The sequence below is a fragment of the Athene noctua genome, chromosome 12, assembly GCF_965140245.1.
Source record: "Athene noctua chromosome 12, bAthNoc1.hap1.1, whole genome shotgun sequence".
Lineage (NCBI taxonomy): Eukaryota > Metazoa > Chordata > Aves > Strigiformes > Strigidae > Athene > Athene noctua.
Window position 1 is genome coordinate 23,074,910 of NC_134048.1, and position 13,012 is coordinate 23,087,921.

Consider the following 13,012-nt stretch of genomic DNA (forward strand, 5'->3'; position numbering starts at 1 on the left):
AGCCCTATTTTGCCAAGTTTAAAATATGTTAATAAAACCTAATAGCAATGGATATAAGAAATAAAGCAAAAAGTGGGGGTCTCTGCCCGGGGTCTGGGGCGTCTGTGCCAGGAGCCAAAAGGTGCTGTAGTCCCCGGGGGTGAGTAAAACACCCTCCATGCCCCAGAGCCAAGTGGAGCAAGGTACAAGAGCGCTCTGAACTGCTTTTTTCAAAGTCTGAATTACTCAATAGAAGTTATGCTCGGTAAGAGATCAGCATTTCTAAAATACCCATCATCTCTTGCTGAGCTCTAAACGGGCCCCTGACCGTAACCAGCTGTTTGTTGCCTGGAGCCATCGGGACACCCGGGGCTGGTCCTTGGGGCACCTGGGGCTGGTCCTTGGGACGTCCTTTGGGCACGGGTGGGTGGTGTCCGGAGGCAGCACGAGGCACTTTGTGGGCCAAAATGCCCCACGCCCACCGTCACGCAGCACATGGACAAAGGAGGCGGCAGATCGGGGAGCTGATGAGAAGAAAAGCCCATCTCCCACCAGATTTTGTGTTTGTTTTTGTTGTTGCTTTAACCGAAGTGGCTGGAGCGCGGTAATTAAAGGCTCAGTGGCTCTAATTGGAAGAGGTTTAAACTCGAGGTCAAAATCCCTTCTGGCACTTCCTCTGCCTAATAACCATCAACAGAAATCAAACAAATCCAACTGGCTCCAGCCACTAATCTGCAACCAGCAAAGGTCGTGGTGGCGATAAGGGAGCGCCGCGGCCCCGACAGCCCCGCGTGGAGACACCCGCCCCGGCGCGCCCGGCAGCCAGCGCCCGGGCCCTGCTCACGGGGACGGGGACAGCTCCGCGCCCACGTGTCGGTGCCAGGGGCACGAGGGGCAGTCCCTGGGGATGGGTCGGAGCCGGTGCTGCCCAACTGGGAGGCGGAGAGGAGTTGAGGCACCTCGTGCGTGAGCGAGCGGCGCCAGTGCAGGGTGCGGGATGGGGTGGGCGTTCAGCATGGCTCAGCATGGTTATTTCTGCCAGTTTTCTTTGAGCAGATGAAGAAACTGAGGCTGTGATGGGGGGTTGGAGAAGGGGATTTTTGCAACCGAGTGCTAATTCCTGGGCGCTGGGCGGGTGTTGAGCACCCCCAGCCCACCCACCGCTGCTGCTTCCTGCCCCCGCTGAAGGTCACTGCCCTCGCCAGGTCGCCACTTTAACTGCTTCTCTAATTATGGCCTAATCTGGACCTTTAACGTGATCTGAGAGGAGAAAAAAAGAAAAAAGAAAAGAGGTTGCAGATGTGCAGTGGTCAAGCACTGCGGGGCCGGGGTGCAGCGGGGTGTGCCCGGGGCCGTCCCTCCCTGCCGCAGCTCTGCCCGTCCGCACTGGATGCCTCCGGATTGCATCGTTTTAATCCGGTTGGGTGCTTTGTCTCTGCTCCCCTCTCTGCCAGCCCGCTCCCATGCATTGCACTGGCTTGATTAAAGGGATCTGGTGGCAAGTTGCTGCGTGATGCCCTGGGTTTAATTTGGAGGGTTTATTTTCCATGCAAAGACGGCCCCTGCGCGGGATGAAAACGCAGGGTCCTGGGCCGGGAGCAAGGTGATGGCTGTCCCGGCTGCTCTGTCGGGATTGTGGCACTGGGTCCCCCATGTAGCATCGTCCTGCCCCAAAACCAGCTGCTCCTGCTGCGGGCGATGACTGTGGGTGTCAGGGGATGGAGGGGCTGTGGTGCGGTGCTGGGGCTGGCGGCAGCGCTGTGACTGCGGGCACGACTCCTGCCGCGGGCTCGGCTGCTTCTGATGGGTGCACGGAGCAGCCAGAAAATGGCAACAGGGCAAGAGTGGTGCTGGCGTCTGAGACCACGCAACGCCATGCCATGCAGTGCCACGGGAGGCCGTGCAGGACCACACCACGCTGCAGGTGCTGTGTGAGCCCATGCAGTACTGCAGGGGGCTGTGTGATGCTGTGCCACGCTGCAGGGGGCTGTGCAGGCTGTGCAGTGCCGTGGCTGGAAGGCAGCTTCTGCAGCCACCCCACAGAGCCCCTCAGAGCTCCCTGGGCAGCAGCTCTGGCCGCAGCCCCCCAAGCCCTTGTGGGAGGCTGCAACACAGCTGCAATTGCTGCCGACTCCCTCTCACAGCTGCAGCCGGGCGGGAGGGCCCAAAAGCCCAAAAGCTCCAGCTGTGCCTGGGTGCCACTTGCTCTGGGGCTTCTGTGCCTGCAGTAGGTGATGGGGAGCCCTGCCTGGGGGAAAGCCACCTCCCCTACACCCCAGCCCTGCTTGGGGCCCGAAATTATGTTGTAATCTTTGCCACGGGGTGTGCTCCGTATTTGTGTGAGGACATGCCTGAGTTGCTGCTTTATTCCTCCCCTTTGCACAGAGGTGAGTGGGACCAGCACAAACCCCTACTGCTGGCTCAGAGTCCTGCCAGAACCCGGCCCCCACACAGGAGCTGGGGTGGGTGGGGAACCTGTTGATGGGGCTGGGTTACTGCTGGGGGGAGAGATTGGTGGGAGCTCCCTGCCCCTCAGAAGCAGGGCAGCAGAAATTTGTCAAACTCTAACCAAAGCCCTAACCCTGACTTAGCAAAAACAACCCCAAACCAAACCCCCCGGAGCCCCAGCCCACAGATGCCCAGGTAATCTAAAGGTGGGTTGAAGGCTGCGGATGGAATCAGTAATGCAAAGCATAACCCAGCGCTTGGCTCTGACAAGATGTTTTAAAACTCCCAGAAGAGAGGTAAATTCAAACCACTGAACCAGCTGTAGGTTAAAATACAAAGTACAGGACAGTGAGTGCAGCGGTGGTGATCGAGCTGGGGTTCACTTTGGGACAGTTAGCTGGTGTAGGCACAAGCTGGTTCTCCTGAGCTTGCCTGGCACCTTTTCCTGCCAACGCTCTGGGCTCTAACTGGGCCTGGTCTACCCCCAGACCAGCCCTTAGTTTTGGGGTCAGGCCAGGGGCTGGGCACAGGGGGCTGCAGAGCCTGGAAGGGTAAAGTTTGTTCCTGTTGCCAGAGAAGAGGGAGGAGGGTGGGATCTTGCACTGGCCAGTGCCAGGCTTGGGCTACCACCGCAGGGCTGCGGGTCTAGACAGCCTCCTCTTGCCCTTCCCAGTGACGTCACTGAAGGATGCTCCCGGCAATTTCACTAATTCTTCATTTTCAGGTGTTTCTGCGCCCTCATGCAGCGTGACAGCCGGGTCCCAGCGGTGGAGCCTGCAGACCTGCCTGGCTGTGCCGAATCCTGCTGAGCTGGTGGAGGTGAGTGCGACACCGATGCGGAGGGACCTAAACGTCTTGTCTGTACCTTGGCGCCTACACCGAGGCTAATTAGGTTTGGCTTTATGGTTCGGGTTTGAGAAAGGCGGAGCTGCAGATGCTGCAGCGCTCTGCGAGTGACCGGGGGGAGTGTGATGATGGGTCTGTGATTTCCAGCTGGGTGTGGGACCCGGTGTCTGCGGCTCTGAGCTGCCCTCTGGGTCCTTTGGGAAAATCCATTCCTCTGCTCCGTCGTGGCTGGGTGGCACAAGTTTGAACCTAAATATTCCTGACTGGGTAAAGTGATTTTTGTCTGTTTTAGTAAAGCACTTTTGTCGGGGAACTGAGAGGCACACCCAGGTAAATCGTGTCACCGCCGTTCCCCAGAACGAGAAGCCGAGGCACAAGCAGAGGCGCTGGCACAGCGAGGCAGGGACTGTCCCTACCAGGGTCAGAAAGCAAAGGTCCGGGTGCTGTTTCCTGATGGTGGTTTGACGGGTGGGATTTTCAATGTTAAACAGTTCCTAGGGAATGGTTTTCCTGTGGCCAGCGATGCGGAGCTTCAGGACGAGCTGCTTGTGCTCAGTTCCTACAGTTCGCGTGGGTGTTCGTGTCGGTGTCTCCTCATCTCTTGCTGGTTTCAGTTTGGAGCAAAAGAAAAACTAGTGGAGGAATTTTACTGCCCTCTTGATCTGCAACTCAAAGGACATAAAGTGCCTCCAAAGCACTCGGGATAAATCCAGCGCCGGGTTCTGGTGCAGGGTGGTGAAGCGGAGAGCAGGTGTATCGGGTGCCATGTGTCCCTTGTGCTTTGGTCCCACCCACCTGCTGGTTTTATACAAAAGCTTTTATCGGACAATCCGGGTCCATTACCCCAAACTCTTGGCTGGGCACGGGGAGGCAGAAGCCCTTTACAGGCCCAAACGTCCCAGAGCTGCTGGGAATGGCCTCATCTGTACGTTAGGCAGAGTCTGAGCCAGGGGAGAGCAGCGTGGGCAGGGCTCTGCCGGGAGGAGGAGGAGGAGGAGGCAGCAGAGGAAGGTTCTGCCTGCTGCCTTTCCCCTGGGCCATCCCCTCTTTGGCCCAACACGTGTCCCCTTGTTGGGACGTGGCTTAAATCTCCCAACAGGAACGTGCCGGTGTTGCTCTGCTGAAGCTGTGTTTGCGTGGCGGGAGGGGCTGCCTGACAGCCAGAGGGTTATTTCAACCCGTCTCTCATAAAACAGGCTCTGACAGTTCAGCAAGTGCCAGGAGGAGAGACACAATTAAGGGAACTTGCTTTTTTGAAGATGCAAAACTTCTATTAAGCCAGCGCTCTGTTTATGTCCCCGCTAATTGAAGTAAATTGCTTTCTGCAATCAAATTGGGAAGTTCCCCTTCCTATCATGATGCAAGCTGTGCTTTAATACATGATTTCCAGTATTTAGTCCGCTTTTAGTGTTCTCCCTTTCATTAATCTCGTGTGTTCAGTTGATTCCGGTGAGCCCCGCAGTGGTGGTGTTCGAAGGGCTCGGATGTTTTTTCGAACAGAAGGGAGACAGGAGGGATTTCTTTGTCTCGTGTTTCTCTTTCTCGTCCCCCAGCCTGTGTTCCCTGGTGCATCGCTGAGGTAGAGCTTGCATAATTTTCAGGCCATTAAACCCAAGCCGTGGCCGGTGCTCTGAGTGTGGGCTGTGGGATCCCTACGGGCTATGGGCTCAGCAGGAGGAGAAATATTTTTAATCTGGTCCAGCAGAAAATTACTATTCCAGATTAGAAATTAAGACCATCAAGTGGGCATGAGTCATTCTGTTTGCTGTGGTCGCAGTTTTTCCTCTCATTAATCTTATGGCCTGTTTTCACTGCTGCACTCTGAATGGGAGAGAAGGCTGCTAACCATAATGTAAATGCCATCTCCCCAGTCCAGCAGCTCTTGTCTGCTGGTTGGGTCGTGCACAATTGCCAGTGTCACTTTTTAATTTTAATTCTTTCCGTTCTGTAGAGTATCGTCAATGTTGTCCCGAGTGTTTTACAACAGCTGTGTTGAAAATGAGGCCTTATCTAGAAGCAAACCTATGCCATTTCAGTTTAAGTAGTGCAGAGCCCTATTTCAGATTAATACTGATTTATTGTGGTGAGGTTTAAAGTGATTTCAAACTGGCATAAAACTTAAAGGTAAAAAGCACTCTTGAACTGGAAGAAAACACACAGAAGACTTCACATCTACGTGACTAAACCAGGGTTTGCCTCTGAAGACAGAGCGGCGTCAGCCTCTGAGGGTGCAAACCCCGGCGTAGGGGCTTGGCTGGCTGAAGCGTCTCTGGGGGAGCAGCCAGACAAAACCAGGGGAGGAGGGGATGGTGCCCCAGCCCGGGCACTGGGACATCGGCGTGGTCACAGGGGTTTGCACTAGCAGCAAATAAACTAGCAGAAAGGGTATTTAAAACACGGCAAACGTGATCAGGGTGGCAGCTCAGCCTGCCCAAATGCTGCGGAGCCTGCCCAAGCCCTCGGCTGCCCCCCTGCCCTCACCCCCACGGCAGGAGCTGCATCTCTTGGTGGCATCAGTTTGACTAATAGCGCTGAAGGGTGCGTGTGAGAGCATCTCCACAACCGCAGGGGATGCGGGTCTGGGTGGCCACGCACCGAGCGGGTAACCAGTCACCTGCCTGTCCTGCAGACAGCTCTGCCCGGAGCATTTACACTCTTCAGTGGGCAGAGAATTTAGAAACGGAGCAGGATGGTCTGGGCTGGGGTTGGCCCCGTGGCCTGCGTGGCTCTTGGCTCGTCACGGCGCCTGCGGGGCCACGCGAGCCCTAGGTCCCCTTCCAGGCAGGTTGTGTGAATTGAGGCGTTGGGTTTTATCTTGCGGTTTCAACCTCTACAGCCAAATCCATCCCCGGGACAATCCCACTGCAGGTATCGATGCCGAATAGGCACGTCCCAGGGTTTTGCTTTTGCTCACGGTAAGAGTAGATTTGGGTTGCTCCCGGGGACTTGAATTACTGTCTCTGTGGCCAGTAGGCAGGAGAGAGGAGCCAGTTGTATTCTGGACTGCGACAGCTCTGTACAGTGATGACAGGATCAAAACATTAAGGATCCTGCTTCTTGGGGAAATGCAGGAATCTAAAACATCTGGTAAGTTTGTTTGTGCTTGTGTTGCCTTCCTTCGTGCTTTTGTTCATCCCTTCCAATTACTGCTTCTAAGTATAAACTTAAAACAGAGACTAGGCTGAGTTTGTGGGGAACATATGGACAAATGGAAAATAAACAGCATGAGGAATTCCTGGCTAATGAGCTCTTGGATGATAAGATACCACCGAAAAAAAAAAAGAGGTCTGAGTTTCAGCTCTGTCATATCATGAGAAGAAAATTTCTCTAATGATACCCAACGACACTTTGATGCTGTGCTGGGGCCTCTCTCTCTCACGGCACTCGGGCTCCAGCGGCTGAGGACACGGCAGCCTGTTGTCTGGACTCGGAGGCTCGTTCCAGCCGTGCAGAGCCCAGAGCTGGGTCCAAGGCCGTGGTGACGGGCTGCAGCCACCAGCTCCGCTGGGCCGGGGCCCCCGAGCCTCAGGGCAGAGCCACCGCTGAGGTGATGGTGGAGGAGTCGCATCTTCCCCGCGGCCATCCCGTGGCACTGGCTCGGTGCCGGCTTTCCACGACCAGCACGTGTTTCCCCTTTCAGGCTCTCTCCATACATATGCAATTAATTACTCCAGCTGAACAACAGGAACCTGGTCCTTCCTCCTCAAGTTCAAGGTTCGCGTCTCTCGCTCTTCCTGGCAGGAGAATAGATGCTTCCTTACACTTGAGACAAGAGTCACCCTACTAGCTTTGCTGGTTATTTGTGGTTAGGAGGCTGCCTGGGTTATTTTTGGTTTCTGATTAGCAGTGACACTCGCTCCGAGTCAAGGTGTCCATCTCTGCTCAGCTTTGCACCCTCAGGGCTTCTAAAACTCCCTTCGCTTCCTCTAATGACTGTTTAAAACCTCCTGGAGCAAACTGAAGGCTGGTGCTTCCCGTCTGAGCATATATCTTGTTTTTCAGCGCAGTGATTTACGCTGACAGATTCTTTCTAAGTTCAAGGAAATGGCATTTTCCCATCCAAACACCACGGGGGACAGCGGAGCAGACAAACACTGGCGGGAGGGGTTCCTGTGTCCCCGTGAGGCGAGCAGGGACCGCTGCCTTGAATTCCTCATGCTGGGGGTCTCTGCTTTCATTCCAGCTCCTTCTGCTGGTGCCTGCAGCGTCCCCGGCAGATTGTCCCAGACACCGGGGCGGGGGGAGGCTGTGCCTGGTGTCCGGCTGCTGGCGGGGGACGGCCGGGATGATGCCCACGGGCAGCGGGGCAGGGGATTTTACTGGGGGACGAAGGGGCAGAGAATGTGCGAGCAGGAATCCAGCGAGGTGGGCAGGAGGAGGGAGGTCTTAGGGGGTAGCAAGGGAGGACCCCGAGCAGCAGGGATGGCAGCAAGTGGAAAGGGGAGACAAAAGGGCAAACCCCCTGAAAATAAAAGCAAAGAATAGAAACGTTTCCCAGGAGCGTGTGTGAACGTTGAGGGGTTTCTGCCCCGGTGGCCAGTGTGGGACTGTGCTGGGCACGGGCTGGGGGGGGGGATGTATTTCAAGCCACTTGTGTGATCCAAAATAGCTGCTGTTCAATAAATGCAGCACTAGACCGTTTCCTTCCAGAGGGCAGGAATGCAGTTATAAATGCCTCCATCGCTCTCTTCTCTCCGGCCAAAAGACGATTTAAGCATTAAACCTCAGCGACCAGAATGAGGCGGCAGGTTTTGATTCAACTCGAAAACAATTGGTTAAAAATCAAAGATGCGAGCACATTGTTTGTTACCGGTTTATGCTTTTTTTCCAGGGGAAACTGGGATTTTTTAGTTGGCTCAGCTGGAGAAAAAAAAACCCAACAGATCAAACAGCGAGTGAGCTGGAACAACAAAGGAATGTCCTGGTATTTCTTTTTCCAAGTTTAGAAATGGAAGTCAGGGCAGCCTTGGGATTTGTGGAAATTCCTCTGTGCATTGTTAGGAGGTAGAGGAAGTGGTTTCAACTTTAGCTACTGGATTCTGCATTGCAAAGCGGGGGCCAGTTCCCACTTACCCACCGCGGGTTGCCCTGGCAGGGCTGCGGGCAGCTGCCTGCTGCTTTGCAGCAAGATGCCGTAAACATTTACCTCCCGACCGAGGCAATTGTGCAAACACCTGGGGGGGGTCTCGCCGTGCCCCCCGCCCCGCTCCGGGGGCTCTCTGATGGCAGGCGGCCTAGGAAAATAAGTGGAAACATTTTTCCATTCCTGCTGGTATTTCTTTCTTGCAGCTGCTTGGCACGATCAGAGTCGGAAAAGGTTGTTTTCAGTCCGCTATCGGCTTCTCGAAGAACTTTTCTCATTTCTATATGAAGCTGGTCGTGTAATTAGAGATTACACTTTTAAATTTTTTTTATTGCCTGTTTCCCAAAGCCATTAGGGTCATTAGATAACAAAAAAGCCTACAGGACCCCCAGGTGGATTATAAATATATTGGGAGGGGGAGAGATCCTGGTTTATAGCTCACGCTGTTTGTTTTCCCTGTTACAGTATAGATGTTTTGTTGGTGGATTTTGGTAGTTTTGGGGTGTTTTTATTGTTTTTTTGGACAGCACACCCATGCAGCTGGAGGGCTGAGCCTGTTCTCTGTCGGCTGAGCCGGAGCTGAGTGAGGCCGGGCGGGTTGGGGGGGGCAGGACACGAAATAGATGTGGCGTCCCCATGGCCTCGGGGTCCCCTGGGGGGGGATGTCTCCCCGCTGGGCAGGAAGCAAGAGCCCCGTTGTCTCCTGCCAAGAAAAACCTCTCCAGAACGTCCTCTCCGCTCTGCTGCGGCTGGATGATTTTCACCCCGCCGTGGCCCCGCTCTCCCCCACGACATGGGTGTTATTTTTCCAGGGGGGGCTGTCCCTGGGTTAGGGATGGGGACGGCTCCTGCCCCTCAGGGCCACGCTGTATTTTGGGGAGGGGGTTGTAGCTGTTGCCTCTTGCTGCTGGCGATTAGTGGGGTGATGCCCGGGGGAGCAGCCCCAAAAAGGGATCGCCCCGGATGGGGAACAGTGACCAGGGGTGGGGTGGGAGCGGGGGGATGCCCCCAGCTGTGGGGCAGGAGGGGATGACCCGCAGAGGGTGGCAATGGGATGTGTGGGGCTGTGGTGGAAGGACCCGTCTCAGCATCGCTGCCCTCGCTGCCGAGCACCTCGTGGGCACCCCGGGATGGGGAGGGACGGCCCCAGCCCCATCGTGGGTTCTCGGTGCCTTGCCAGGGTCCGGTCATGGTGATAACAAGCGCCAGGCCCCGAGGGAATGGCCTCAAGCTGCCCAGGGCAGGGTCAGGCTGGCTCTGAGGAAGGATTTCTGTGCAGAAGGGGCTGTTGGGCGTTGGAATGGGCTGCCCAGGGCAGGGGGGAGTCCCCGGGATCCCTGGAGGGGTTGAAGAGTCGGGCTGAGCCAGCGCTGAGGGATCTGGGGGAGTTGGGAAGGGTCAGGGGGAGGGTCATGGTTGGGCTGGGGGATCTTTCCAACCGAGATGGTTCTGTGATTTCAAAGGCAGAGGCAGGTCTCGGACCTGCTGAGCTGCCCAGCACCACGTTACCCTTCCCCGCATGGATAAGCCCGTCGGGACTGAGCGTTTCCCCCCAGCCCAGCACGGTGGGTGTCAGTGTGGTCCCATGAGGACTCCTCCATCCCGTCCCCGTGTGCTCCCAAGAGCATCTCCCAGCCCCACAGCCCGACCTTCCAGCCGCTGCCTGATGCCAAACGCAGCAGAAGCGACCCAAGAGCACAAACTCTGTGGCCAGATAAAACCTCTGGCCGCAGCCGAGCTCCTGATGGATGAGCAAGTGGGATTTATTTTTCTTTTATTTTTTCCTAAATATCTTGTGCCCGTGGGCTCTGCTGGAGGACAGCAGCGTTGCAGCTGCCCGAGTCTGTGTCTCCAGATCAAACCACCCCTGCACAGAGGTGCCCAAGAGCAGCTCTGCCCACCACGATACACTTGCTCATTGTCAACTCCTAATAGTGGAAGATTTTTAAGTGGGCATTTTTACCTATATATTTTTCCCACACAGGGTGGATTTTTTGCTCTAATGTTTTAATACAGTTTCTTCCTACAGTCAGTGAAGCGCTTTGGAAGTTAATATGAAACAGTATTACATTTTTGTGTGTTTTGGGTTATTTGTCTAGGCTTTTATTAGGCTTGTCATGCAAGTCATCACGCAAAAATGTAAGAGAAAAAAAATTGTGTGTGTGTGTTCATACTGGGGACCAAACCCAAGACCCATCAATACATGATGCAGGGAATTGTTCTTTGTTTTTCGGGGAAATTAAGCCCCGGTATGAGGAAGCCCTCGGGGTGATGAGTGGTACCTATTGTTTTATTCAGCCCTGCCTTTCCCAGTGCCCGCCACATGCTGCCTTACGGAGGTGCTGAAATCGGTGTCTGATGCTCCTGTGAGAAGGAGTTCGAGACACCAGCAGATCCCAGGGGACCCACACCAGGTTTTTTTCCACTGGGTTATCTATAAATCTGGGATTTAGGAGCCAGTTTAGCAGGGCCAGAGCAGGCACGGCTCCGGCTTTGGTTGCAGGCTGGCCCAGGGATGGGGCAAGTAGCACAAGCTCGACACCCTGGGCAAAGGCCTCCAGCGATGCCGCCTCGTGTCCGTGTCGGGCGGGTGATGCCACCCTCTCGCTTGCCCAGGAAGCAGGAGATGCATTTTGGGGTGGGCAAATCTCCCAACACTTTTACTGCTTGAAAACAGGAAAAAAAGCAAATTAAAAACTAGAAGGAGAGGAGGAGGGTTGTTTTGTGTACGAGTAGTGCTTCAGCTCCCCTGCCTCTGGTTGAGGCTGGGAGGAGGAAAAGGGAATTCTTTTGTTCCCACAGCTTAAAAGCAGGTGGAGGTGGAGAGCCCCTGCCCCAGTGCTGTGCCCACCTCTGTTGTTCGTGGCCAGCAGACGTGGGTTGCCCTGATCGCTTTGGTGGCACTTTGGGTTGCTGGGGAGGGCTACAGGATCGGGCTCCCTGGTTCTGCTCTCAGTAGCCATCCGAGTGATCATACAGTGAAAGAGCCCGGTGCCGAAAGAACGTGCCCGCTACAGCACCCCCGAAACGGCCACTCGTGTGAATGCTGACAAAATTTACATAATTTTGCTTTTCTTTTAAATATCTCTTTCATATTCTTGAGTCAAAGGAGAGGTTCCTGTAACATTCCCCAACAACTGACAGTCTCTATAAAGCTGGAAGTTCCAAGTGGCGCTGCAGCTCTGCTCATTCGGGCACCGGGCTGGCTGCTGAGGCAGGTTCTGCACTGAGTCGTACCTGCCTGGGAGCCCTCGAGCTGTGATGCAGATTTTTACAGTGTGCACATGAGTGAGAGAGACTTTCTTAAGGCTACAACGTTCTGAGTGTTTCCATCTGAAGGATAAATTCAGCGCCAGGCGCCCGTCTCGCTGTCCTCGCTTTGGGCACAGCGGGTTCAGCGCCCGCGCGATGCTCCTTCTGCGGCCATTTGCAGTGGGACGGAATAGCTGTAAAACCCCGTCTGGGTTCTACTCCGTTTCTCACGCTGTTAGTACTGATCAGGATCTTTTTGTGCTGGTGTTTTTAGCCTCGCTGGCAGCGGGGTCCCCACAGCCGCCGTCCCGGGGCTGCTCCGGCAAGGAGGTGAGGGAGATACTATTGGTGATGAAAGGGGCCGCTGGAGCATGTCCTCTAGTTAGTGCAAACATAAAATTATAACACTTATGGTTGGCATTTCAGGGTTTTTAACTCCCTTGTTTCTTCCGAAGTATGTAATTTTGGGGGTAGCCTTTTTGTTGTAGCATAATCATTATAATAATAATTTTATTTCCAGTGCCTGTGGCGTGGAAACCAAGAAATCCAGAGGGAGCAGGAAAAGTGTTTTGTGACCTGACATAAGGAATTGTGTGAACTGAAACAGGAATTTCAGTGGAGGTGTGTTGCTGAGGGCGCCCAACTCATGGGACTTGCCCCAGGCTGAGGAAGCAGCACAGCTCCTGCTCTGGTCTGTCCTTCCATTAATGTAGAAATGACGTAACTGGTCAGCGGCTGGTGGTGTTTCCCCAGGTAAAAGGCAAGGAGGGAATTTTGACAGTAAAAATATGAGATATAGTCTCCCCTGAGCTTTTGTCAGTGCTCGATGCCATCGTGTGGAGGTGCTGCGCAGGGTTATGTACCATTCCCCCACAGGCTGGGTTTGGTGCTTTAGTATCAAATGCCATTTTAGTGTCTTACAATCCTCATATGTATTTTCATCTCTACACACAAAGCTGGGACCGGGGGTCCCTAAATAAGCAACTGTGTTTAAGCCAGAGTTTTACTTGCAGCTTGGACGAGCTGTTCAAGGCTGTCTCTGGTTTGAGTGAGTCTGGGTGGTTTCTCTTGAAGCCGTCTGAGCTCCTCTGTGGTGTGAGGCTTTCCCATAAAAATCCAGAAAAGCTTGCTGTTCCTGGTTCTGGTTTGTGTATTCCAGCTCTAGCCAGGAAGCATGGGCTGAGCATCCTTCCCTCGCGTTAAAGGGTTTGCACAGGCTCAGCCTGACCAAGGGCTGATGGTCTTTGCTCCTGGGAGTATCCGGGTGCTGGAGCAGCGTCTGTCCTGCCCGAGGGGTGGGATTGCACCGTCCTGCAGCCCCCCAGCAACCTCCGGGTCAGCGCACGGCTCAGGGTGGTGGCAGGGATGCGTGGAGGTGTGATGCAGGGGTTGGCATCCCGGCGT